The sequence below is a fragment of the Rhinoderma darwinii genome, chromosome 1 (assembly GCF_050947455.1).
Source record: "Rhinoderma darwinii isolate aRhiDar2 chromosome 1, aRhiDar2.hap1, whole genome shotgun sequence".
In the NCBI taxonomy this organism is placed as follows: domain Eukaryota; kingdom Metazoa; phylum Chordata; class Amphibia; order Anura; family Rhinodermatidae; genus Rhinoderma; species Rhinoderma darwinii.
Window position 1 is genome coordinate 204,840,467 of NC_134687.1, and position 27,734 is coordinate 204,868,200.

Consider the following 27,734-nt stretch of genomic DNA (forward strand, 5'->3'; position numbering starts at 1 on the left):
TTGAACATCATAAATAGAAACATAATGTACATGCCATAATAATCACTTCACAATAGAAATAATGTTAGATGTATCACTTTAGCACCAGAGGAATATTGTATCTTGATTTCGTTATCTAAAAGCATTCTTGCTTTGCCCTGGCCTCATGTATCAAAACTATATCAGAGAAAAAGTGGCCCATAGTAGCCAATCGGAATTCAACTTCCATTTTATAAACTGCCAAGGAAAAAATAAATAAAACATGAGCTCTGAATAGAAACAATGGGTAACATGGCATGAAAAGCAAATGTGCAGGTCGACATCTTATTATGTACAGTCATATCTAGTCATATGAGCAAATCACTAGTAGTTAAAAGAAAAGTCAGTCAAAATGATCATCTGATACATAGAGTGGTTAAACCCCTTTCACCCTCATCACAGCTTTCTTTAACTGTATATCTAAATTAAAGGGATTGTCCTACCATTAAATATAATATTAATTGCATAAATCATGAAAAATGAACAATGTTTGTGAATGTTTTTAAAACACTATGCAGTGAAGAGCTTACTTACAAAGTACGGCCCCTCCTGGTGTCCAAAGTGTATAGCAATGTTCACATAAATTAAATGAGTGCTGGTGGACAGGCACAGGGCCGCCATCAGGGGGGGACTGGGGGTACTGCAGTGAGGGGCCCGGGCATAAATTTTAAAAAAAGGGGCCCGCACTCTGCCGCTGGAATTAATATACTCACGGCAGTGTGACTCTTACGATTTCATTTCGGTGAAAGGAACAGGTCCCATCACGAAGGAGTGGCCCGTTCATTACATCAGAATAAAATCGTAAGGGCCCGCTGGAGAGTGACATGTGCCTGCCCCTCCTCCTCCGCAACAGTGTGACAGCGTGTGGGGAGGAGACAAGGGGTGGAGACATCACAGCAGCGGGAGTTATGAGCTCAGCCTCGGAGGATACGTCCAGCAGCAGCAGCAGTCGTCGTCTTCTTCTTCAGACACAGTGAGTACTGAGTTATGTCTGTGTCCGGCTGCTGCTGCCCGGAGCCTCCTGAAAAGATCTCCTCCTGCCCCCATAGAAAGTAAATATCTTACCCACCTCTGTATTATGTTAACACCGCAGCATAGGATTGTATCAGCTCTGCGGCTCTTATCTCCCGTCCTGTGTAACATGTGACAATAAACCTGTCTTCTCCCTCTGTTTACACAGGACAGCAGAAAAGAGCCGTCGTGGAGCTGAGTGATACAATCCTATGCTGCAGTGTGAACCAATACAGACGTGGGGAAGATTTATGCTTTCTATGGGGAGGGGGTAGAGGGAGATGATAATGGGGGCAGGGAGATGATAATGGGGGCAGGGAGATGATAATGGGGGCAGGGAGATGATAATAGGGCAGGGAGATGATAATGGGGGCAGGGAGATGATAATGGGGCAGGGAGATGATAATGGGGGCAGGGAGATGATAATGGGGCAGGGAGATGATAATGGGGCAGCGAGATGATAATGGGGGCAGATAGATGATAATTGGGCAGGGAGATGATAATGGGGCAGGGAGATGATAATGGGGGCAGGGAGATGATAATGGGGGCAGGGAGATGATAATGGGGGCAGGGAGATGATAATGGGGGCAGGGAGATGATAATGGGGCAGGGAGATGATAATGGGGGCAGGGAGATGATAATGGGGGCAGGGAGATGATAATGGGGGCAGGGAGATGATAATGGGGGCAGGGAGATGATAATGGGGGCAGCGAGATGATAATGGGGCAGTGAGATGGCATTGGGTAAGGAGGGAAATGATGCTAGAGTGGGAAGGAGATAATAATGGAGGGAGGATGGCACTTGAGTAGGGATGCACGATGCATCAAAACTTCGATACGGTTTCGATACTGTGCACCCCCAAACGGTTCAATACCGTTATTTCATGTATTTCGATACTGAGCTGTGCGGCCGCACAGCTCAATATTGTAATACATGAATGTATGAGAGCGGAGCTGCGGCTGTGTAACACAGTCACGGCCCTGCTCCGGAGTCCTGACATGTGCGCGCCGCCAGGATTATGTGATGCGGCCAGCGCTGTACTAATGAGCGGCGGCACTGAAAACAGAACATGGCGGGCGCACTACAAAACACCCCCACATGTTCTGTCTTCAGTGCCTGAACCGCCGCTCATTAGTGCAGCGCCAACCGCATCACCTCGTGCTGACCGCGTGCGGGGCGGGGCAATGGTTGTATTACACAGCCGCAGTCCCACTCTATAAAGGCAGAGATCAAAGAAACCTCTCATCTCTGTCGCTATTCCCCTGAATGCTGCGATCACAGCTGACTGCAGCATTCAGGGGAAAATAAGAAGGGGGGATGCCCCTTGGATCACGTCACAGGAATCCCTGTGACGCGATTGAGGGACATACCATATATGGACAGACAGCCCAAGGTCCAATGAAGGACCCCAGGGCTGTCTTACCATATTTCCTGTTAGGGCATACTCAGGTCTGTCCTAACAACTGCCTGTGTACTATGCGTATATAGATATATACCAGTACATTAAAGTTTCAAAAAGAAAGTAAAAACATAAAGTAATGTTAAATTTAAAAAAAATACACATACACCTTTTTTACAAAACACATTAAAATAAGTCTCAATACATAAAATATACACATTCAGTATTGGCGCGGCCGTAATAACCTGCACAACAATTTTTTTGCGTCATTTATGATGTGTACGTTGTAAAAAATAAAATAAAAACTTCTTTCACTTATTAATGTGAGGCACGAGGTATTATGAATTTTGAACCTCCATGTGCCTCACATTAATAGTAATTAACCCCATCATGTACCTTACACATTAACCCTTTATAATTGAGGAACATGATGGGGTTAATTACTATTAATGTGAGGCACATGGAGGTTAAATTTACCATCACACCTCGCGCCTCACATAAGAAATGGAAGAACTGTTTTGTTTTTTTATTACTGTTGGCAAAGTATCGCTTTGTTATCGAAATCGCAATACTACACAAAGCATCGGTACTGAAGTCCAAATTCTGGTATCGTGACATCCCTCCACTGGAGGAGGCATTATACAATGGGGGGGGGGGGGTAATAATTGGGTGAAAAGTGATGATATCTGAAGGGAGGGGAGAAATTATACATGGGGAGGGGTAGAGGAAGGAGAGAGTATACCTGGGTAGGGGGAGAAAGCTTATACCGGAGGCATAGTTAGCAACAGTCCTGAATTTGCAGGGACTGTCCTGAATCTAAAGAGGCAGTCCCGGCAAATTACTGTCCCAGACGTGTCTCAGCCACTGCCATATTCAATTGTATCTGCGTCCACAGGATGCAGATACAATTGAATACTATGGCAGAGCAGGAAAGTATCAGCTTCCTGCTCTGCCATTCACCCATCCAGGAGCGAAATCCCCGGCCAGAGAGTTGCCGACACTCTGGTCGGGGATTCCTCTCCTAGAGGTAGCCCCTGAGGTCACTGTCCATATATGGACAGTGAGGTCAGGGTCTCCTCCTGGACTGGAATCCCCTGTAGAGAGTGCCACACACTCCCCTGTAGTCAGCGCCGAACATACCCCCTGTAGATAGCGCCACACACACACACCCCTGTAGATAGTGTCACACACTGCCCCCTGTAGATAGCACCACACAATCCCATGTAGATAGCGCCACACAATCCCATGTAGATAGCGCCACACCCACCCTGTAGATAGCGCCACACACCCCCCTGTAGATAGCGCCTCACCCACCCCTGCAGATAGCGCCACACACAGCCCCCTGTAGATAGCGCTACACACAGATAACGTGTGTGCAGCGTGTGAAGAGAATGCAAAAGCATCATCCAGACATGCCCGTGGCGGTGGGAGATCTTAGGGACTACATTTTGGTGAGTGACTCTGCTGTGTATAGGGCTTCAGTGCAATGATTTTTGTTTATATTGCCCTCCTACACCCTGACAGATTCTACATACACACACACACACACATACACACACACTCACTTTCCCTTTTTGCCCCCCACAGACCCGCTGTCTCTTGTCTCTTCCTTGTCACTCCACAGAGCCCCTGTGAGGTTGCGTCTCCCCCCTGGCTACCACTGCTACCTTCAGTTCTCCCAGCCCTGGGACTTAGTTTCTCCCCTTTGCCCTCCGACACCCACCTCCTGTCTCTGCCCTGCTCCTCCAAAGAGTTTTATTTTTAATGTGCCCTACCTCCCGCCCCTTTACATTTCACCCCCCCTCCTAATAACGAGGGGGGCGGGGGCCCAGACTCATTGGCTGTATGGGGCCCAGAAATTCCTGATGGCAGCCCTGGACAGGCATGCTGTCAGTCTCCCCACAGCCATGTCTCTGCATAGTGATCCTCTTTCCACATCCAATATAAATAGCTTTCTGCCCTGCTTGTCAGGGAAGGAGCAGAGCCTTTGCAGTAGTATGGCAGTATAGCGGAGTTGACTCTTTTTCAGCTTGTTAGTTAAGGTGCAGAGATTCTGTAATAGCATGGTATGCTGTTTTGTTTTTTTAACATTGTGGAAAATGGCAGACGTATGCTATTGTATGATTATACAGTGGCATACATGGTAGGTATACATTGGAGATATACATAGGGGAATACTCCTGATGTATACCTATGGCGTATAATGCCAATGTGTTATGAACAGAGTTTTACCTATCTGCAGGGAAAGGGGCTATGTTGTCAGCTGCAATAGGGGGAAGGAGACTGTTTCTGCTTAGAGCCCCTTCCCCAAGCAGCACATATTAGAAGCAGTACCAAGGGGGACACATGGAAGCAAAAAAAATATGAAATGGGTATTGTTATATGCTAGAAACACTGCAAAATACTGTAAAACGGCTATTAACAGGATTTCGGGACTTTTGGTATGAAATTGATTCATTGGAATCAACCCGTTATACTTTACTATTCAGCTCAGTAGAAGTCTGCTTAGAATTTGTGTCAGAAATTTATGAGCTCTATAGAGACACTTTGTTGTGGTGCAATATTACAGGTTTTGCCTTGTAATCTTCTCATATGTATCTATGACAGAGCAGAACATTTTTACTGTATTTTTCCTTTAATTTAAATATCCGACCGGGATGCATTTTGGATTATGTAGAAATATTGGCCTAGTGGGTATGCCAATCTGGGAAGGGCAATAGTGTATGCAGTATTCACCACCACAACACATGTCTGTTGGCAAATACAGCCCACCTTATTGAACAATGCCAGGTCGCACCTCCACTTTTCAAGAGTAAATCAGTCTGAGCGATAAGATCATGTCCACTTTTTCTGTAAAAAAGCAGGGACCTTTATACATGCCGAATGCCATTTTTTCAATACAGTGTTACCAGCTTCATCTACATAATGCACAATGCTTCCAGCACCGCTCTAGCATAGTAGGTGACTATGCTGATCTCTACAAGAGTGCGCAGATCAAGTATGGTTACCCTTGCCTGTCACTATGTGGCCTTCCAAGCTCATTTGGGAACTACCTACCTGAAGAACGTTCTAATAAATGCTTATAATGGGAAGCTCCAGTCTTCACCAGAGTTTCCCTTTTAATGACCAGTAAACAGAATTGTTGGCATGTTGTTGTTTAAGAATCATTTTATTTGCTTTGCTATGTATTTGTGAGTCATAAAAACATTGTATCAAAGAGAGGATGTCATTCTTTTATGCTGCATCCGATTCTGAATTCAGGTAAAATGACTGGAGATGCCAATTCTTATGAGAAGCCTCAGGAGTAACATTTGTTTGACAGGATATTTTGTTCTTGTTCAATGGCAGGAAATGTTTCATTGTAAAGTGTTGTTTTCTTTTATTACTATAATTCCATAGAACTAATGGTCTTTAATTGCTGTGCTTGAGTTTAGTGCATGTTAACAATATACTCACCCTGAGATCCACATATAAATATCTCCGATGGTTCACTCTGTTGCCTAAATTTTAGGATGGAAAGCTTTTTCAAGTGATAGTTTTAATTTCCTACTAAAGGTCAGAGACAAATCTATGATATATGTTGTTATTATTTTCCACTACTTTACATATTTTCTATGTGATCTACATTAAAGTTTGCTACATATTTTCCACTTTTTATAGTTTTTTTCCACTTTATCTTCTGACATATTAGTGAAACGTGCAAGAATATGTCACTGGTGGAGCTAGAATCCAGACAAATTCCCAGAAAGAAGGGTCAACATTGCTCGGTAATACACAATAGGTCACAGATTTCCACAGCCTCGGAATCTTTGGCACATCACTGCATCAGAAGAGCCATTATTATGGGAATCTCAATTCAGTATCTAAGTGGTTTGGATTCATTACTCCTCCTTCCGGAAAAAGGCAGAGGGTCTCAGCTTGTGTATCCTCAGAGGAGTGTCTGTCATTAGATTTTAGGCTAAGAAATGGATAGTAGGGTAAAGAAACAAGAAGATGCCAGTGTTGAAGATCTTAGGGCTTGCATCAGGGTAAAAAACAACTGAACATTAGGTTGGAGTGTCTGCCGAGCCTGGAAGTGTCCGGCATCTAGAGCTCCAACCAATACCCACCCCTCTGCAGCTGACTGACGGCTCTGCTTGTATGACGCTGAAGACAAGCAGAGCCGTCAAGCAACTGCAGAGGGGAGTGGTTGGAGCTCAGAAAACCTAATTTGCATACGGAACACAAAAAAATAAAAGTTATTTTCTACCCTGAAGCAAGCCCCAAGATCTTCAATACGATATGTTTCTACTTCTTTATCCTATCGCTAACTACTGGTGTCAGACGTTTGCTAGCCTAAAATCTCATGATAGACTCCATTTAAATCTCCTGGTCCCCAATGTAAAATGTTTAACTGGGCCCTTTACTTACTTTGCTTATTAGAATGCTGGTGTCTTATGTGGCACAGGGGGCTTTGGGCCCCCTCAGGCACCAGGGCCGGGTTCAACCACTACCTCTGCACCCCCTATAGATACACCCCTGACTACCCCCACTTATCTACTAACATTTATTATAGTCAAAACCTGCTTGATACATATCTTCTAATATCAAAGTAGAAGTAAGTCCTTTAGTTATCTGGGCATATCTCTCCACAGCTTCTTACACTATTTGTGGATAGAATTTTTGTAAAAATATTTTTTTGTTATTGAAGCTTCTCATCTTCCCAGAGTAAGTATTAGTCAGAGACATAGTAGCTATAAAGAAAGACATGAACAGTCGGCAATAAAGACGTGACATAAGTTCCTTACAGTGATTCTACACTTTTCATGTTTTCTCCTCTTTCATCTTTATTGGGGGTTTTATATGCTCTACAGCTGCAACAGAATGCCACATTCATACCAGCTTTATGCATTAATCTAAAAATGGCTGCATAGCTGAACACCTCCTGAATTAACAATGCTACATCTTTCATATACAGTACTAACGTTAAATGGGAAAATGTTGAGTGAGGTCTAAGGCAAATAGATGACAGACAGATATATTAGAAGTCTAGGATTGACACATAGGTAGATTGTCCTCGAGAAGTAGGAGATAGGTGAATGACACATCAAGAGGTATTAGATCTGCTGAAATGTATGACATCGATAAGAAGAAAAGCATTAGCTAAACAGAAAGATTTGAAAAGTAAAATAGATAGATATGAGATAGATAGATAGATAGATAGCACCAGGGCCGACTTTAGGGGCGTGCGACCTGTGCCATTGCACAGGGCGCATCACTCCAGCAGGTGGAAGGGGGTCGCTGCGCTGGCTCCCTTCACCTGGTTGTCTCAGCAGTCGCCTTTCCGCCTGGGAGCTTCTTCACTGAGTGGCATCGCTACCTCTAAAGCAGCCATAGCGGCTGCTAGCAGCGACACCATGCCGGGCGCCCTCATGGGCGGAGCCGCCGCTAGCAGTCGCTGCGGCTGCTACAGCAGTAGCGATGCCACTATAGCAGAGCAGGGAGGTATCTCCCTGCTCTACATTCTACTAGCGCCACTGTAGCAGAGCAGGGAGATAGCTCCCTGCTCTGCTATCTACTAGAGCCACTATAGCTCCCTGTAGGAGCGGAATCCCCGCGTGGCCAGGGATTCCGCTCCTGGACTGAGCGCTTCATGTCTCTGTCCATATATTGATAGTGGCATCAGGGACAACTTCTGAAGCGGAATCCCCGTCCAGAGCGGTGCCGACTCTGTGACCGGGGATTCCACTCCAGGATAAGCCAGTGACGTCACTGTCCATAAATGGACACAGACGACAGGGGCTTGAGTGAGATCCTGGTCACAGCGTCGGCAACGCTCTGGACGGGGATTCCGCTTCAGGAGATGTTCCTAATGTCCCTGTCCATATATGGACAGTGACATCAAGAGGAACGCTCCAGGAGCAGAATCCCCGGCCACAGGGGGATTCTGCTCCGTTAGCGAGCTACATATGCGCTATCAACAGGAAGGAGGGCTGCTATCTATAAGGCGGCTGTGGGCTGTGTGGCACTACCTTCAATGGGGCTGTGGGCTGTATGCCACTATCTACAAGGGGCTGTGGGCTGTATGGCACTACCTTCAAGGGGGCTGTGTGGCACTACCTCCAAGGGGGCTGTGGGCTGTGTGGCACTACCTACAAGGGAGCTGTGGGCTGTGTGGCACTACCTACAAGGGGGCTGTGTGACACTACCTACAAGGGGGCTGTGTGGCACTACCTACCAGGGGGCTGTGTGGCACTACCTACCAGGGGGCTATATGGCACTACCTACGAGGGGGCAGTGTGGCACTACCTACAGGGTGCTGTGTGCACTATCTACAGGGGTCTGTGTGGCACTATTTACAGGGGGCTGAGTGGCACTATCTACAGGGGGGCTGTGTCGCACTATCTACAGGGGGGCTGTGTCGCACTATATACAAGGGGGGCTGTGTTGCACTATATACACGGGGGCTGTGTGGCACTATCTACAAGGGGGCTGTGTGGCATTATCGATAAGGGGGCTGTGTCGGTCGTTTGGTGCTTTTTTTGCCAGCGTCTTTTGCATTAGCTTCAACGGCTTAAAAAAAATGCAAAAAAAAAAAAATGTCAAACAACGCTGTCAACTCCTGAAGGAATTTTTAGGCAGATTTTTTTTGCCTTACAAAAAACGCTGTGTGAACATACCCTACGAGTGTAGTAGTGCTTGTTTTTAGCCATTTTCTGTCTCTCTTTGTAGGGGTGCCCTGAGGAAATTTTATATTTCCAGTGGTGCCTAGAGTCCGAAAAGGTTGGGAAACTCTGTACTAGGCTACAGGATCACGCCGGCCTACGCAAGGATCCCGTCGTGGAGCAGCTCAGTTCATCATGGGAATGGGGCCTAGGTAAGTTACATTTTTTTGTTTGTTTGGGGGCACTGTCTACAAGGGGGAAGTGGGGGGCTGTATGGCACAATCTACAAGGTGGAGGTGGGGGATGTTGGCACTGTCTACAGGGAGGCTGAATGGCACATTATACAGGGACTACTATCTACAAGGAGGCAGCCAGGGGAGGGGGCATTATACTGTGTGGGGGCCACTAAGTGGACATTATACTGTGTAGGGGTACTACAGGGGGCAATATACTGTGTGTGGCACTTAGGGGGCATAATACTGTGTGGGCACAATTAGAAGACAAAATACTGTGTCCTTGAAGGGGTTATAATATATTATTAAATATTATTATTATACTGTATAGGGGGCACTAAAGGGGCATTATACTGCATGGGGGAACTATATAGGGCATTGTGTGGGGGCATTGTCCTTTTTTTATAAGGCATTTTTTTTATGATGGGGTGGGGCGCCGAAAGATAATTTTGCACGGGGCGCCATCTATCCTAAGGCCGGCCCTGGATAGCACACACAGCTGAGGACTTCATTAACATTAGCCCCGGAAAACCCTGAAGACACTACATATGTAGTGAAACATGTCGGGGGGGGGGGGGGGAGGGGGGGCTAACTATTTTAATACAATGCTTAGCTGTTAGATACACCTTTATTTTATTAGATAGTGGAGATATTGCGTTCTGCAGCCACTGACTCTGATTCCAACATTGAGATAAGCCTATGTTCACATCTGCGTCATGGCTCCGTTCCATCATTCTGTTGGAGCTTTCCGTCGGAACGGAGTCCTGACTCACACAAACTGAAACCATAGATTTCTGTTTCCATCACCATTGATTTTAATGGTGACGGATTCGGTGCCAATCGTTTCAGTTTGTCTCCATTGCGCAAGGGTTCTGTTATTTTGACTGGATGAATAGCATAGTCGACTACAGTATTCATCCGGTCAAAACGACGGAACCCTTGCACAACGGAGACAAACTGAAACCATTGGCACCGGATACGTCACCTTTGAAATCAATGGTGATGGAAACGGAAACCTACACTTTCAGATTGTGTCAGTCAGGGCTCCAATCTGACGGAAAGCTCCGAAGGAACGGAGACCTGACGCAGATGTGAACGAAGCCTAAGATAGAAGTGTGCTATCTATAGTTATCCTTCAGGCATTGCGCCCATGAGTTCACCCTCCAGCATCTTGCATTGACTATTTTAATATTTGTGGTTCGTCAAATTGCTTATAACAACATCAATAAAGTATTTTCTTATTTTATTTATTATCTTTCAGAGGCAGTTGGGAAGTTATGGCTCCACTTGCCTTCGGGCATTTAGTTAATACTGATGGCCTCACATGCTCAGCAGCTCAGTCCCACAACCTGGCTCCACTTGTTCATGGGCGGTGGAGTGATATTGTGCAGACCAGCCAATAAAAATCGGCGCACTAGAAGACACTTCATCTCCCCTCCACTGGACATGTTAGGTAGACATCCTAACAGGGAATCATAAGAACACCAGGGGGCGCCATAACAATATGTAACGTTTGTAAAAGCAATATCTAGAAACACGAGCCTTTTATTAAGATGATTACAATTGAAAAATTGTTGTTTTGTGAAATAGAGTAATGTAATATTAAATTGTGGTGCAACCGCTTTAATCTCCACATCTTGTTAACACTTAAAATGTCGCTCCACTTCTGGCTGAAATTACACTTATATACTGTATGACGTATATTATAAGATTACACAAATACAGTCATAGTCATTCCCATAAATACTTTCAGATCAATCTGTTAATAGGTAACACTTAGGGTATGTTCACACACACTAATTACGGACGTAATTCGGGCGTTTTTGACCCGAATTATGTCCGAAAAATGCGCCTCGATAGCGTTGACAAACATCTGCCCATTGAAAGCAATGGGCTGACGTTTGTCTGTTCACACGAGGCGTATATTTACACGCCGCTGTCAAAAGGCGGCGCGTAAATAGACGCCCGCGTCAAAGAAGTGACCTGCCACTTCGTGGGGCGTAATTGGAGCCGTTATTCATTGACTCCAATGAAAAGCAGCGCCAATTACGTCCGTAATGGACGCGGCGTTCAAGCGCCTGCACATGCCGGTACGGCTGAAATTACGGGGATGTTTTCTCCTGAAAACATCCCCGTCATTTCAGCCGTTATGGACGCTGCCGTGTGAATATACCCTTAGGGTATGTGCACACGCTAGCTTGCTTTTACGTCTGAAAAGACAGACTGTTCTTGGGAGAAAACAGCTGCGTCGTTTCAGACGTAAAAGCTCCTCCTCACATTTTGCGAGGCGTCTGTAACTATATTTTATTGACTTCAATGAAGAACGGCTCAAATTACGTTGCAAAGAAGTGCCCTGCACTTCTTTGCCGAGGCAGTCAATTTACGCGTCGTCGTTTGACAGCTGTCAAACGACGACGCGTAAATGACAGGTCGTCTGCACAATACGTCGGCAAACCCATTCAAATGAATGGGCAGATGTTTGCCGACGTATTGTAGCCCTATTTTCAGACGGAAAATGAGGCATAATACGCCTCGTTTACGTCTGAAAATAGGTGTGAACCCAGCCTTATTCTGCATGAGATGGATTTTCAGGAGAACAGGTGGGGGCAGTGAAATACCCTGCCATTGTTCTATATAGGATAATGCAGGCCTCCATTCAGCCTGTATTCTGCCTATAGAGCAGCAAGCACAGGCTGTCACAAAACAGCTTCTGTCTGTCACTGGTCTTATAGAGAAACAGTAAAGAATTAGAATTATTCGTTTCCCATGCTCTATGAATCCTGCTTGTAAAAAAAGTGCAATTGACATAATACATACAGGAAATTTTAACATCTTTTTGTATGCGTTTGTCTGTTACTAGTATATAATACCACTGATACCATAGGTGACTTCTGATTATGTAGTTGCTGGCTTTGTAATAACTGTAAAAATGTGCAATTTTTGTATTATAAAAAAAAACCAGTAATGAAACCAGTGAAATAGCTTGGTAATAAAATACGCATACAAATAGCAAAACCTTAGACAACAAAACAAATGTAGAGGCCAATGTGTTATAAAATAAACAGTACATTATAATATCACATGATCCGTTTGCCATGTATTTTTGTTTTGTGAGTCACAATTTTATTCATTTTTCTGGACACCGCCATCTGGTGGTGACATTTGTGTGTGCAAGTAACTATACTTTCTCTTAGGCTGGGTTCACACGTTGTGTAAATACTGCAGATTTTCCGCAACTGATTTAATTGCAGAAAATCTGCAGCGTATTAAAGTAGAGGCAACGTGGATGAGATTTGAAAACGCGCCGAAAAAAACATTCATAAATTGATCTGCTGTGCGTTTTTTTAATCCGCAGAATGTCAATTTATGCTGCAGAATCTGTGTTTTTCTGTTGCGGGTTTTCCTTATTGAATTCAATGGGGAGTTAAAACCCGCAACAAGTAGCAGATGCTGCGATTTTTGAGCCGGAAAAGCTGCGATTCCGCCGCAAAAATCGCAACTTAGAACAAAAAAAAAAATCTCATACTTACCCAGATCTCTCTGCTCCTGCGTCCTGCCCGGACTCCAGGGATGACATTTCATCCCATGTGACTGCTGCAGCCAATCACAGGCTGCAGTGGTCACATGGGATGAAACGTCATCCCAGGAGGCCGGCTCCAGGATGTCAGAGGGACGCATCACCATGGCTATGGGTAAGTGTAAGTTTTTTTTTTACCTGCTATTTTCCGCAGCGGACATTCCCAACGAAAAATGCATCACAATTTGGTGCGATTTTTTTGTCCAGAATTCCCTGCGGCATCTAGGGCGGATATACAGCGTATTTTTACGCAGCGTATCCGCCCTGTGTGAACATACCTTTATAGTATTTCTGGCTCAACTGTGTGTTAAATTTGGAAAGGCTGTTAATGATAGATATACTGTATATCTTTGTGTTATACGTCATATAAAAATGTAATGTTATATATTCGAGGTATGAACTACCCATTCTAGAACATATGAACCATTTCTAAAAAATGACAGGCACGTGCAGGTAATGCTTGCTGTGGCCTGTAAAAAATGTTTGGTCCTTTTTGACATTCCGCACAGAGTAATAGGAAGATAATACTAGTTATACTTTCTGTCCCTGCCTAACCACAATCTGTCCCTACTATGATGACAATAATTGTTTAATGTGACTAACAAGGGCAGTTGGACAGTACACTACTATGGCTCCTATCTGTCCCTGCCTAACCATTTTTCCCAATAAAGACCAGTTGGGTTTTCTTCAGATGTACTACGGCGTTAAACAGAGTAACAGTACTACGCATCCTGTCTTGCTATATGTCCATTCTGTTCCTAGACAGGTTCCAATTATATTTTTTGGTTGTTCTTTGGGCTGTCACTGGAGTTAGTGAGATCCCACAATCCTGTGTTGGTGCCTGGTGGGGTTCAGGAGGATTTCAAGTTTCAGAGAAGGTGGCAGAGTTACTCCCTTCTGCTCACACCACGCTAAAAGGTGGCACAATGTTGTGCTGTCAGTTTGGTATCACATGACTGACAGCAAAGGCGTACCTACAGCGGGTGCAGAGGTAACCAGCCTTGGTGTCTTAGGAGGCCCGAAGGCCCCTCTGCAACATAAGAAGACACCAGAATTATAAATAGCACATGGCAGGTGGTAGCCACTGTAATAGATTTTGTGCTGGGGCCATGGAGCTTTATGTTACGGCCCTGAGAGACGGCCAGTGACATTTGCACTGTACTCTGGTTCCGCCATTAAAATATGTAGTACTCAAGTTCAGATCCCTATGTCTGTTCCTGTCGGATTCCGCTGTATCCGTACCGCTCTTTGCCAACGTAAATAGTTATGGTCTCAGTATAGCCAGTTATGTTGAAATTATTGACAATAGTTCAGCATGTGGTTATTGTGACTATTGAAAAATACTTGTGCGAGAGAACAGGGTTAAATGCGGGATAAATGCGGGATTTTATAATATGATTACAGCAATGGAAACAAATAGGAAGCCCCATATTGGAATACCAGTGGAAGCAGCAGAAATGCCAGGCAGGCATTTGACTAAATAACCACTGCAGAAAAAAATTTGTGTCAAGATTTTTTTTTCTTTATTTTCAATCTTTGACAAAAACTTAATTCATATTTTTCACTCAATACCACCCTATTTGATATTGCCGGGATGAAACGAGGTTACAAAAAATTGAAGTTCATCAGAAATCAAGCTGTTCAATTTATTCCTCCTCTGTGTCAAAAGTAATAAAATGGTGTATAAATATTAAACAGAGGCAGCCAGCCGGAGGAGTATGAGAAGGAAGCAAAGTACGCGGCACAGGAAAGAGGCAGCTACGGCTAGATCTAGGTCTGATATTACATTTGCATTATAGATATGTATTATGTGCTACACTAATTGTATTTTATGAAAATCTCTAGCCTTAACTTATTAAAGCAGTGAGTCATATTGCTTGGTTGTAGAAGATTTCATTTTGGGAGACAATGTTTACTCCGGTTGTAGCAGGTCTAGATTTGTATTCAACACCCAAAAATCTATAAAGAAAACCTCACATGGAGCCATGTCCGAACCTTATTGGATGTTGGAAGCAAACGTAGATATCAAAATCTAAAAAAGATGTTCAAATGTAAATAAGGATAAGTAGGACAATAAACTCACTGTCTAACTAATGCAACACATTAGGCTTCGTTCACATCTGCGTCAGGGCTCCGTTCAACGTTCGTTTTGACGGAATCAATAGCGTAGATGACTACAGTATTGTTTTTGTCAAAACGACGGAACCCTTGCACAACGGAGACAAACGGAAACCATTTGAAATCAATGGTGATTCAAACAGAAACCTATGGTTTCTGTTTGTGTCAGTCAGGGTTCCGTTCATGGTTCCCCTGACGGAAAGATCAGACGGAACCCCTGAACAGAGCCCTGACGCGGATGTGAACGAAGCCTTATCTGGCTATTCAGACTAGGCACTAAAGAGATAGATTGTTCAATCATGGGCCTATGTGTACAGTGCCACATAAAAGTATTTTGCATATTTGTTACTTTTTAGAACTTTTTAGAACTTCAAGCAAAACTTAAGAACATCCAGAATAAAGGCAAAACACTTCATCCAACACCTATATAACACCTGTATAATTACTGTGAAAAAGTCATTGTTCTTAAGCTTAATGTTGTGACACTTTTAGTAACAACTGCAACCAAATGCTGAAGATCAGTCTTTCCCAATACTTTGGTATAATTTTGCAGAATTGCTTTAACTCTTGGAGGGCTTTCAAGCATGGACTACCCGTTTAAAGTCCTGACACAACATCCCAATGGGGTTCATGTCAGGACTTTGACTTGGCGCCTTTAATTTAATATTTTTTTTTCTTTTGAGCCATTGATATGTGCATTGCTCTTATACTCTGGGCAGCTGTTTTGATGCCTAACAGCTCGGCCTGATGACCAGACATTCTCCTTCAGAATTCAAGGTTTTTTTTCAATTATGACAAGTGGTTCAGGCTCTGAAACAGCAATGCAACAAATCACATTTCACTTACACCGCCATGTTTGACTGTTGGTATGATGTTCCTAATGTGGAATGTTGAAATAACTTTATTTGAGAACCCAAGTCTTCCAAAGTTAAACTTTTAACTCCACCAAGATTTTTTGGGCGAATGTGAGACTAGATTTTATGTGCCTCCACTGACGTTATCTAAGGAAATCTAGGTCAGAGGTTCCTTACATGCTCATATCGGTTCTGGTGTGGCTTCCGTGATAAGTCATACAGTAGATGCACTCTTGGAGAAATGCTAATAGTCTAGTCACTTCACTGCAGGCACATGGACTTTTAAGACACCACTAAATAGCACCATAGATCTCAGCTTCGTGGACCCTCATAAGGGTTTTACATCAGTCAAACTTGAATTTTTCTATAAATATACTGAGACCCAGGGTAGGCGGTAACAAGGACAACACAGCTATAGAAACATCTTCAGTTGACATTCAAACCTATTGAATAGAATCTCCTAAATCCTTCCTGGCAATGTCTGTCCAAATCTAGGTGTTAGCAGATACAATTTTCTCTTAGAGAAAGTTTGTATTATCCAGCGGTATATAAGGCAAGGGCTATGCATCTAGGTCTTGGTTACATTTCCATGCCTTCATTGTAAATTGATTGCAACCCATTGTCCTGTTATTTTCTTACACTCTTGTCGTTGGATGATATGGTTCCTATTTCTCAACTCATGAGCTCAATACTTTAGCTACAAACATATTTTAAGCATCCATTTAACTATGTTCCATTCTTGACACTAACATATTCCAAAAAAAATAACTAAATGTCACATGAAAAGGGCGCTGAGAGCAGAGTACTGACAAAGGACAACGAAGCACTGACTTGTATGCTAGACATTTGGCTACAGTTAGATATAAGACACTTAAGGACAACAACAACAACAACAAAAATCACTGAATTATGCAGGATACAACATGTGACATCAGGTATTATATTTCTGACCATGGACAATTAGATAGCATACCTTTAAGACTAAGACCCCTATAGCTCCACCACAGGATAGGATTAAATACAGCGGCTCAACAGACAGTATCACATGATAGGCTTAGATACAAGGCCCAGCAGACAGTATCACACATGTTAATCTTATATACAGCCTGTATCTAATCCTATCATGTGTGATACTGTCTCACGGGGCCCTGTATCTAATTTTATCATGTGGGATGGGCGCCCCAAAGCTCATTGTTATGCGTGGGGAGCAAATGCTAGCTCGTCTAGTCCAATCCCACAGAATATCTACCGTAACATAAATTGCTGAAAAACTTAATGCTGGCTATGATAGAAAGGTGTCAGAACACACAGTGCATCGCAGCTTTCTGAGTTTGGTACTTGTTAGAGTGCCGATTCTGACACCTGTCACCTGTCGAATGGGCCTATAATGGGCATGTGAGCACCAGAACTGGACCATGGAGCAAAGAAAGAAGTTGGCCTAGTCTGATGAATCACGTTTTTTTCTACATCATACGGATGGCCGGGTAAATGTGTATCGCTTACCTGTGGAACAGATGACACCAGGATGCACTATTGAAAGAAGGCAAGCAGAGGTTGTGTGATGCTCTGTGCAATGTTTTGTTGGGAAACCTTCAGTCCTGCCATTCATGTAAATGTTACTTTAACACGTACCACCTACCTAAACATTGTTGCAGACAAAGTACACGTGTGAATGGCAGTGGCATCTTTCAGCAGGATAATGCACCCTGCCACACTGCAAAAATTGTTCAGGAATGGTATGATTAACAGGGTGTTGACTTTGCCTCTAAATTCCCCAGATCTCTATCTGATGGAGTATCTGTGAGATGTTCTGTAAAAACTAGTCTGATCCATTGAGGCCCCACCTCACAACTTCCAGGACTTAAAGGATCTGCTGCTAACGTCTTGGTACCAGATAATACAGGACACCGTTATAGGTCCCGTGGAGTAAATTTCGCGACGAGTCAGAGCAGTTTTGGCAGCACGACAGGACCTATTATTGTATAGTTACATAGTTACTATGTAATTATATAATATTAGGCAGCTTGTTTTGATGTTATGACTGATGGTGTATATGGCATATTTGGGAAAACTGATCTAACATCATATCTTCAGGGGTGTAGCTAGGGGTGCTGTCAAGACATATGTCCCAAGTGCTGGTGGGCGCCAACAAGTCACTCTACCATGCCCTGCGTATTAACCCCTTGTGGACATAGACGATTTTTTTGAATCTGACATGTATCACTTTATGTGGTAATAACTTGGGAATGCTTTTACCTATTCAAGCGATTCTGAGGTTGTTTTCTCGTGACATATTGTACTTTAAGTACAGTGAAAAAATTTGGTCGACCCAGACCCACCAATCACAGCAATCGCCGGCAATGGACCGCCACTATCGGTCACATGGTGCATGTGGCAGGGAGGGGGACCTTTGTAACTGTTCCTGGACTTAACTACAAGTCCCGGGAACGGTTTTTAAAACTTTCACAGTAAAAACAATGTGATCCATTGCCGGTGACTCGGGAGTGTTAGCTGTCAGGGACAGCTTCTCTCACGGTTCCCGGCGCACACAGCCACCGGCTGTGTTCACCAGGAACAACTCAGTAACTATACATCCTCGTGCGGGAAGTAACCTCCCGTGACGACGTATAGTTACTGACTCGTGCGTGTAGGTGTTAAAATATAGAGTTATAAGAAGCTGTAATGACAGCAGTCTGGTAGTCAAACAATTAAGAGCAAGATACCCATATACATTATTCAAAACAAAAGTTCTCTACCAGTTCCATACATATATTCTCATTTGTGCCGACTCAGCAGAACTAAGTGAATTTATGTGGCATATGAATTATGTATCTTTCTGGCCTTTGAAATGACATTGACTTTTTCTATACACCGAGATCTTTATGGGAACAATATAAAAATCAGAGAACTAAATGATGACAAAAGACATCACTTTAACAAAACACGACAGTACTTCTTGTCACAAATAATTCATAAAAAGTCCCCGATGCATACACTATATTATGTATAGCCAAACTGATTAGTTAGCAGAAGATAAAAAAATAATTTACTTTGCCTATTTTAATTTGTGACCAGAAAATAATAATACAAAAATAACTCTTATGAATTAAATAAAAAATAGGCTCAAAAAGTTAACGTAAAGTTGAAAACATTTGCCATTATTGGACCAGTAATGTTGGACAGGTATGCAATCTAATAGGGTTTTTATATACATGTCCTCTGTAGCGCATTTTAAGTCTCGACACAGACTTTTCTAACTTTCGATGGTTTTAAACCTTGACCAGTGTCACTGTAAACCCAATGTTCCCATGGTGTGGTAATTTTTGGACTATGGAATTGGAAGAGCATTAGTGATATTCAAGCCTAAATTTAAAAAAAAAACATTAAAAACGAATCATAGAGGGAAAATGGATTTTTTTTAGGAAGCCAAACCTAAACAGGGGACTATTGTGATTATTAAGGCAGATCTGTTGTCATACTCTACTGCCCTGTTTAATCACAGCATAGTATGGAGATAGGCCACTGCACTATTAGCCCAAATGGCACAAACAAATATTGTCTAATAGCAGGTAACAAAGAATCCAGCAGTTATCTATAGTTATGTCCGCTATATTCATTAGGGGAGCACTCTACCCCATCATGACCACTCTCCCACCCCTATCAGCAGTGATTGGTGGCTGCTGTTTATACATGAAGATAAACAGAAGTCTACCAGTCACTGGTTAGAGGGGTGGGAAAGGGCACAAGAGGGCTACCCCACCCGTGAATGCATCAGACTCAATAATTCAGCATAGTATGATGACAGATCCACTTTAATGTTTTATTGCCACATTGTTTCCCTTCTCTTCCCATCTGCATTATGTTTTTTAATGTTAATGAGATTTTACATGTCAAAAATAAAAGGATTTACAGTTGTCCTATAGTCGTCCACACTTGCTGGCTTTAATTTATTTTCAAGTTTAAACACAGTGACTGTCATCAGAAGTTCTAAATGACATTATTAAGGCCCAATGCATACGAACGTGCTTTTGTGGCCGCAATTCCCCCGAAAATCCACGGGAGAATTGCGGCCCCATTCATTCCTAAGGACCGATGCACACGACCGTGCATGGCCCAGAATTTGCGGGCGGCTCGCGGGTGATACTCCACGGCCGGCCGACCCGAAAATCACGGCCGTCCACATGGCTACGGTCGTGTGCATGAGGCCTTACAAATCTTAGTTCTTTTCTTCATTTGTGACAACACAAAATGATCATTACTGCTACATTGCGGGTTTTCATTCAGCTTTCTTAGGTTACTACATAGCAAATCTCCTATGCGGTAAAGGTACATTGAATACATTAAGGGTATCACATGCTCTATTTTGTTTGCAGTTTGGCGATTGAATGACTATCCAATGCAAACTCAAATTCACACAATGTCTTCAAAGATAACACATTTTTAAGAACTTTTAGAAAAAAATGTGGCTGCCTTTGGCGGCACTGACTGCTCGACCCTGTACTGTGACAGGGAACTGAATAATCAGTGCCCGATCAATAAAAACGCATAAATAAACACAGCACTGATTTAGAGCACTGTGTTTAGGGTTTTTAGTGACAGTGCACTAATTATATCAGTCCCCTCATGAAGAGGACACTACTTCTGCATTCAGGGGGCTGCTAGGGAACCCTGTGATGTCATTAATGACATCACATGAATTCCCTGTGTAGTTGGGCTCCAAGGCATACAAAGAAGATGCAAAGTTCAACTTCCCTGCATGTCTCTGTGCACAGATCACTGGTAAAGGTTCACTGCTATCAGTACACCGTATATAGGGACATCAGGGAACACACAAATCATATATATCACACATTTCTCAATTAATCAAAAAATATATCATATTGTAAAAATAAATACATAAAATTAGAAAAAAATACAAAAAAGGAAAAAAGTAATGATAAAAAGCCCCCCCCCCAAATAAAAAGTGCAAACCCACACGCGCCAATAAGACATTCTACGTGACACATTTTGCTTGGGTGTCAGGCGCTCAGACAATAATACAGTCCTTTCATGCAGAATATACGCTATCCCAAACATAAAGTAATTATCCCCAGCCACCAATTTTAGTCTGTTCTACCCTGGCCCTATCTGCTTTTGCACATTCACAAAAAAAATGCTGTACTTGTATGTTTTTTCCTATGTACAAAGGTTGCGTCTAAAGTTAAGGGAGGGAGATATATTAAATTAATTAAATACATATTACATTTACATTGTATGGTTCACTTTACTGTCTTTTTTTTTGGTTGTATTAAAATCTTGAAAGTAAAGAATTTAAAATAGAAAATAGGGTCTGTATTCTCAGTGTTATAGCGACATCTTAATTTACACAATGTACACATATTTGGCATCGCTATGCACGGGAACATTAGAGGATTAATTTTTTGGGTAAATATTTTTCATTCAATTAACTACTTTAACCCCTTCCCCCGCATGCATTCTGGGCCCTAATGACCATCGTCATATTCGAAGAGCTATAACTTTTTTAATTTCACTTAATTTTACTTGTTTTTTTGCGGGATGAGTTGTATTTTTCAACGGCACTGTTTTGGGGTATGCAGAATTTTTTAATGAACTTTTATGAACTTTTTGGGGGGTGGATATAAAAAACAGCAATTTAGACATTGTTCTATGCATTTTACATTTACGCCGATCACTGTGCTGCGTAAATAACATGCTACATTTATTCTATGGGTCGGTATGATTACGGCGATACCAAATATGCATAGTTTTTTTTAATGTTTTACTACTTTTGCAGAATAAAAACACTTTTGAACGAAAATAATTTTATTTTGAATCGCCGCTTCAAAGAGCCATAACTTTATTTTTTTTATCAATGTCGCCATATGAGGGCTTGTTTTTTGCAGGACTTCATTGCTACCATTTTGGGGTACATGAGACTTATTGATTAACCTTTTATTATTATTATTTTGGGGGGAATGGGAAAAAATAGCAATTTTGCAGTTGTTTTTTGCAGTTTTTTTATGGGGTTCACCTTGCGGTTTAAATAAAATGATAACTTTATATTTTTTCAGTCTCACTAGGGGACTTCACTATGCGATATTTAGATCGCAGATATAATGCTTTGGTATACTTCGTATACTAGAGCATTATTGCCTGTCAGTAAAGAACAGACAGGCATCTATTAGGACATAACTCTGGCACGTCCTAATAGGTATATAGCCAGGGCAGACCTGGGGGCCTTTGTTAGACCCCCGATTGCCATTGCACCCCATCGGATGCCCGCAATTGCATTTGCAGGCCGCCGATGGGTGACAGAGGGAGGTCACTCCCTCTGTAAACAACTCAAATGCTGCGGCATTTGAGGGTTTAAACGTCCGCGATCTAAGTAAACTTCGATCGCTTATGTTGGAGCAGGAGCCCGGCTGTTAGACAGCCGAGCCCCGACTCCAGCCTGCACGGGAGACCCGTTCAGTATGTCGATTAGGCCGCCATGAAAAAGCGGCGACCTAGAATAAAGTCCATTAATGACCGTAGTGAAAAGACGTATCGCCAGTCATAAAGGGGTTAAAACAAAACATGAGAAATGCTTTCCTGTTTCTGACCATTTCTCTCTTCAAATTTAATTGATATCAGCTCCAATTTGAAAAAATAAGAAAGCCCTATGCACAAAAAAAAGAAACAAAACCTTTTGGGGTAGACTAAAATAAAAAATTAAAAAAAAAATCATCTTTAGATTCCAAAAGATGAAATTTCGCTCAAAACATTAAGCCCCAATACAACACCTGTCATGAAAGGGTTAAGAAAAATAGTTGACAGGTCTGTCTTCGGACACAGTACTGGTGAATGTGCTATACTACCATGTACTTTACCTGGACAGATTTGCCACTTAAGAATCAGTCAAAGCATGTGGGAGCTATAATGGTAGCCATATTATTTTTCACTCCGCTTGCTCTGAGATAAATATAAATAAGAAATGACTGGATAGAAATTTTAACAATCCGACAGAAAAGGACACCCCAAGAACTTACATAGAAAGGTGATGTTTGGATTTTGTAAGCTATTTATCCGGTTTACTAGGCATTGACCTAGCTATCAAGTCAATTTTATTTTATGCTGAGACAATGCTTAGGTCTTAGACCATACAGTTACTTAGTTCCTTTGACCATTTGTCTGAAACGCATGACAAAATAGGAGAAATAGTGAATGATGACAGGTTTGCCTTGTTCAATGTAGGGCAGGTTAGCCCTCAGGAAGGGATGAACTAGCTTCCAGTGAAAGCACACAGCAGAAAAAAGTATAGTAGGAACACAGCAGATAAAAAAGAAGTATAGTATGAACACAGCAAAAAACTAAGAAGTATAGAATGAACACAGCAAATAAAAAAAGAAGTATAGTATGAACACAGCAAAAAACAAAGTATAGTATGAACACAGCAAATAAAAAAAGAAGTATAGTATGAACACAGCAAATAAAAAAAGAAGTATAGTATGAACACAGCAAAAAACAAAGAAGTATAGTATGAACACAGCAAAAAAAAAAAAAAAGAAGTACAATTAGGATCTATCTATCTATCTATCGTCATGAGTGATTTTTTTTTCAAGAAAAATAACATGAGAAGGATGTTTTTTTTTTTAGCTTTATCCTTCTTGCCCACAAAAAAACATAAGTGAAAGCCATTTTGGAAATACAATGTGTAAACCTGGCGTTAGCCATGGCAGTACTCTGCTATCATACCTCCGACCTTCTCAATCTTATTTATTAAACTAGTCAGTCTTCTATAAATGGAGAGCTTATTAGAAATATGTACAAGATACACAGAGCATACAGATCTTTTTTTACATTCCGCAAGCTCCAGTGATTTGTTAATAATCATCTATATTTTAAACATATATTTTACAATTAGAACAACATCAAGTCCATTATCCATTTATAAATGGAAGCAAACCATTCGTTATGGAAATACTTTGATGGCATTGTATAATTCCATATCAATAATTTGTTGGTTTTAGTAATTACACTATTTGCAGTATCTTGGAATAAGGGTAGACATAGTCTGGGCAGAGCCTGATGTTATTAAACGGCAGAGAACAGTAGGTCTTGCTTGTGTTGGTTTATGAATTAACTGTCTGACACTTAAAACAAGAGACTTTTTATTATTTTGTGTTGCAGTAGTTGTGATATTTGCTGCATTTTACAAGACAGCAGCTAAGCCCATATGCTACGAAAGGAAAAAGTAATTTGCAGAGATGATAGTCTTTATGTGTAAGTCATACTTTAATATTGCTGAAGTTATGAAAGAAGAAATAAGATCAATTATTTGATTTACTACAAGCCATTGCTAATGTTATAGCAATGCGCTGCTATTCCCTTTATCTATAGGTACCTAAAGGCAGTGATAATAGAAAACAAAAATAAAATGTCTGCCGGGAATGTAATTTTTTATCCGTTGATTTTAAAAGACGTTTAGTTGGGGAATCAAACCTACATTCTCTTCATCTGCATTTAAATTGGAAAAGGGCTCAGTCAACATTGCTGGCTGATTCAGCTTTCATCTAAGTTACATTACTTTAGTATTTCTGTTATTCTGTGCATCTTGTACAAGGAATATCATAAAATCTCCCTAAGCATGAATGCGTATGTAAAACAGGAATGTCAAAAAGGAGGCTAGAAAAAGCTATTTAATGGGCCCTAGCTTTCCTGAGAAAAATTACAACCTGTATTGAATAGCAGGATATGCATAGTGCCTGAATATGGTCATACACATTAAATAGAAATAAGTTAATCGTCGAACAACCAATGAACAAATGATGAATGTCTCATAAATTATCGTTATGCCGACACAGCTATGATCATTTTAGTCTAAACTGGTCAAACATGGTCAATGATACAAGGTGAAGGATGAACGATCTTTCAGTGTAGAACATTATTTCACGGGAACGATTGTCAAACTTTCTTTTAACAGAACGATTGTTCATGTAACGGCTGACTGCACCATATACAGTCAGGTCCAGAATTATTTGGACAGTGACAAGTTTTGGCATTTTAGCTGTTTATATAACTGTATATTCAATATGTTTTGGTAATCAATATGGGCTTAAAGTGCAGACTCTCAGCTTTAAATTGCGGGTATTCACATTCGAATTTGAGGAATGGTTTAGGAATTGCAGTTCTTTAATATGTAGCTGCCTCTTTTTCAAGGGACCAAAAGTAATTGGACAATTATCTCAAAAGCTATTAAATGGGCTGCATGGGCTATTCCCTCGTTAATCCATCATTAATTAAGCAGGTAATAGGTCTGGAGTTGATTACAGGTGTGGCATGTGTATTTGGAAGCTGTTGCTGTGAACCCACAACATGAGGTCAAAGGAGCTCTGAATGCAAGTGAAATTGACCATCGTTAGGCTGAAAAAAATGAAGAAATCCATCAGAGAGATAGCACAAATTTTAGGAGTTACCAAATCAGCAGTTTGGTACATTCTTGAAAAAAAAAAAGCGCACTAGTGATCTCGTGAACTCCAAAAGGCCTGTTCGTCCATGGAAGACAACAGTGGTAGATGATCGCAGAATCCTTTCCATGGTGAAGAAAAATCCCTTCACAACATCTACCCAAGTGAAGAACACTCTCCTAGAAGTTGGTGTATCAATATCCATAAGGAGAAGACTTCATGAGAGAAAATACTGAGGTTTCACCACAAGGTGCAAACCATTTATCGGCCTCAAAAGTAGAAAGGCCAGATTAGACTTTGCCAAACAACATCTAAAGAAGCCGGCCCAGTTCTGGAACAGCATAAAACTAAGATCAACCTGTAATGACGGGGGTGGGGAGACAGACAAGTGAGCCCTAATCTACCCGCCACTCAGTCCCTGCCTACACAGAGCTAGGGGAAGAAGGGGCAGTTGCCCACGGCAACACCGTGAGCAACAAGAGAAGAGAACAAGCAGAGTCAAACCAGGAGTGTACGAGGTACCAAATGCAGAACAGGAGAGTAGTCAGCAAGCTGGGGTCAATATGAAGCAAGGACAATAGTACAAGAAGCTGCAGCAGCCAGGAAACCAAACGAGAAGAATCACAAGCAAAGGAGGAACAGGAAAGGCAGGTATAAATAGACAGAGGGCGGGAGCTAGCTCCGTCTGGCCAGGCTGTGATAGGTTCTCCCACTCCTAAGCCTGCCACCCTGAGTGGTGGAAGATGGAGTCAGTCTCACAGACATAGAAGCAGGTGCAGACTGATTATCTAAGGGCGTTAACGCTGAAGCTGTGCCTGGCAGATCCTTTACACAACCTGTACCAGAATGATGCGAGGAAGAAAGTATGGAGAAGGCTTGGAATGGCTCATGATCCAAAGCACACCACATCCTCTGTAAAACATTGTGTAGGCAGTGTGATGGCATGGGCATGCATGGCTGCCAAAGGCACTGGGTCACTAGTGTTTATTGAATATGTGACTGAAGACAAAAACAGCCGAATTAATTCTGAAGTGTTCAGGGATATACTTTCTGCTCAGATTCAACCAAATGCAGCAAGGTTGATTGGACGTCACTTTACAGTACAGATGGACAATGACCCAAAACATGCTGCGAAAGCAAGTCAAGAGTTTAAAGCAAAAAAGTGGAATATTCTGCAATGGCCAAGTCAATCACCAGATCTCAACCCGATCAAGCATGCATTTCACTTGCTTAAGACAAAGCTTAAGGCAGAAAGACCCACAAACAAGCAACAACTGAAGACCGCTGCAGTAAAGGCCTGATAAAGCATCTCAAAGGAGGAAACCCAGCGTTTGGTGATGTCCATAGGTTCCAGACTTCAGGCAGTCATTGCCTGCAAAGGATTCTCTACAAAGTATTAAAAAAAACCATTTTATTTATGGTAATGTTAATTTGTCCAACTACTTTTGAGCCCCTGAAATGAGGAGGCTGTGTAGAAAAATGGTTGCAATTCCTAAACGTTTCACAGGATATTTTTGTTCAACCCCTTGAATTAAACCTGAAAGTCTACACTTCAATTGCATCTCAGTTGTTTCATTTCAAATCCAATGTGGTGGCATGCAGAGCCCAAATCATGAAGATTGTGTAACTGTCCAAATAATTCTGGACCTAACTGTACATCGTCATGAAAATTTTAAACAGAATCTTCCTTCCATGGGATGATGGTCTGTCATCGGTAGGCTAAAATCATATTTGTTGTTAAATTTCACCCGGTAAAAGATTGTTTTGGTTGAAATAATCAGTTTTGATACATTTTAAATTAAGGTAAAAGGCCACCTTAACATTTATATTTATCAGGGTTGTGCTGACCTAAAGTACAGACTCCCCTTTTGCTCAAATTAGTTGTTCCTACTCAAGTCCTAGAAAGGCAGTTGAGTCAGTTTTAAGAAACCCTAAGTCACTAACCATGATTGAGAAAAGGTCTACTTATTTGGTGGTGACTGACCATTTTCTGCCTCTTTCACCCCCCAAAAAAATCTAATTTGACTAATTAAAGAGGTTGTCTGTTTAAATAACACATTTTAATAAACCCTCTATAGCAACTCTGAGTTAATCGAGAGGAGTCCCTTATTCTGCATCTTCACAAAGTAGCCATAGCGGCGAGTGTCTACAAAGAGCATCTCTTTCTCTGGAGGACCCAGCCTGTCCATGCACTACCTGAAAAGCCTATTGATTTTACTGGAAACTATGTAATTCTTCATTTCTCTAATGTAATGCTGCAGGGTAATTGACTTCCTGTCAGGTTTACCCTCAGATTACTGAAGATGGGTGAAGGTCCGAGCAGGAGGACACCCTGTGAGTAGCGTATTTTTGGAGATTTCCAACAAATGGCAATAGTGCAAAGCAGACAACCTCTTAAATCTTTCAGAGCTTTTACTTAAGGGAATACATTCAC

The 27,734-nt window shown here is 41.9% G+C and overlaps 1 protein-coding gene and 1 long non-coding RNA gene across 5 annotated transcripts in view; one reads left to right on the forward strand and one right to left on the reverse strand.

The window, feature by feature from the left end:
- Nucleotides 1-27,734, reverse strand: part of ARHGAP24 (Rho GTPase activating protein 24) — a 923,793-nt gene that overhangs the window by 171,345 nt on the left and 724,714 nt on the right. The gene's annotated exons all lie outside the window — the stretch shown is intronic.
- Nucleotides 831-11,665, forward strand: LOC142759157 (uncharacterized). Its single transcript, XR_012883103.1, has 3 exons — nucleotides 831-991; nucleotides 9,140-9,284; nucleotides 10,567-11,665. It is a non-coding gene; the product is annotated as an uncharacterized LOC142759157 (long non-coding RNA).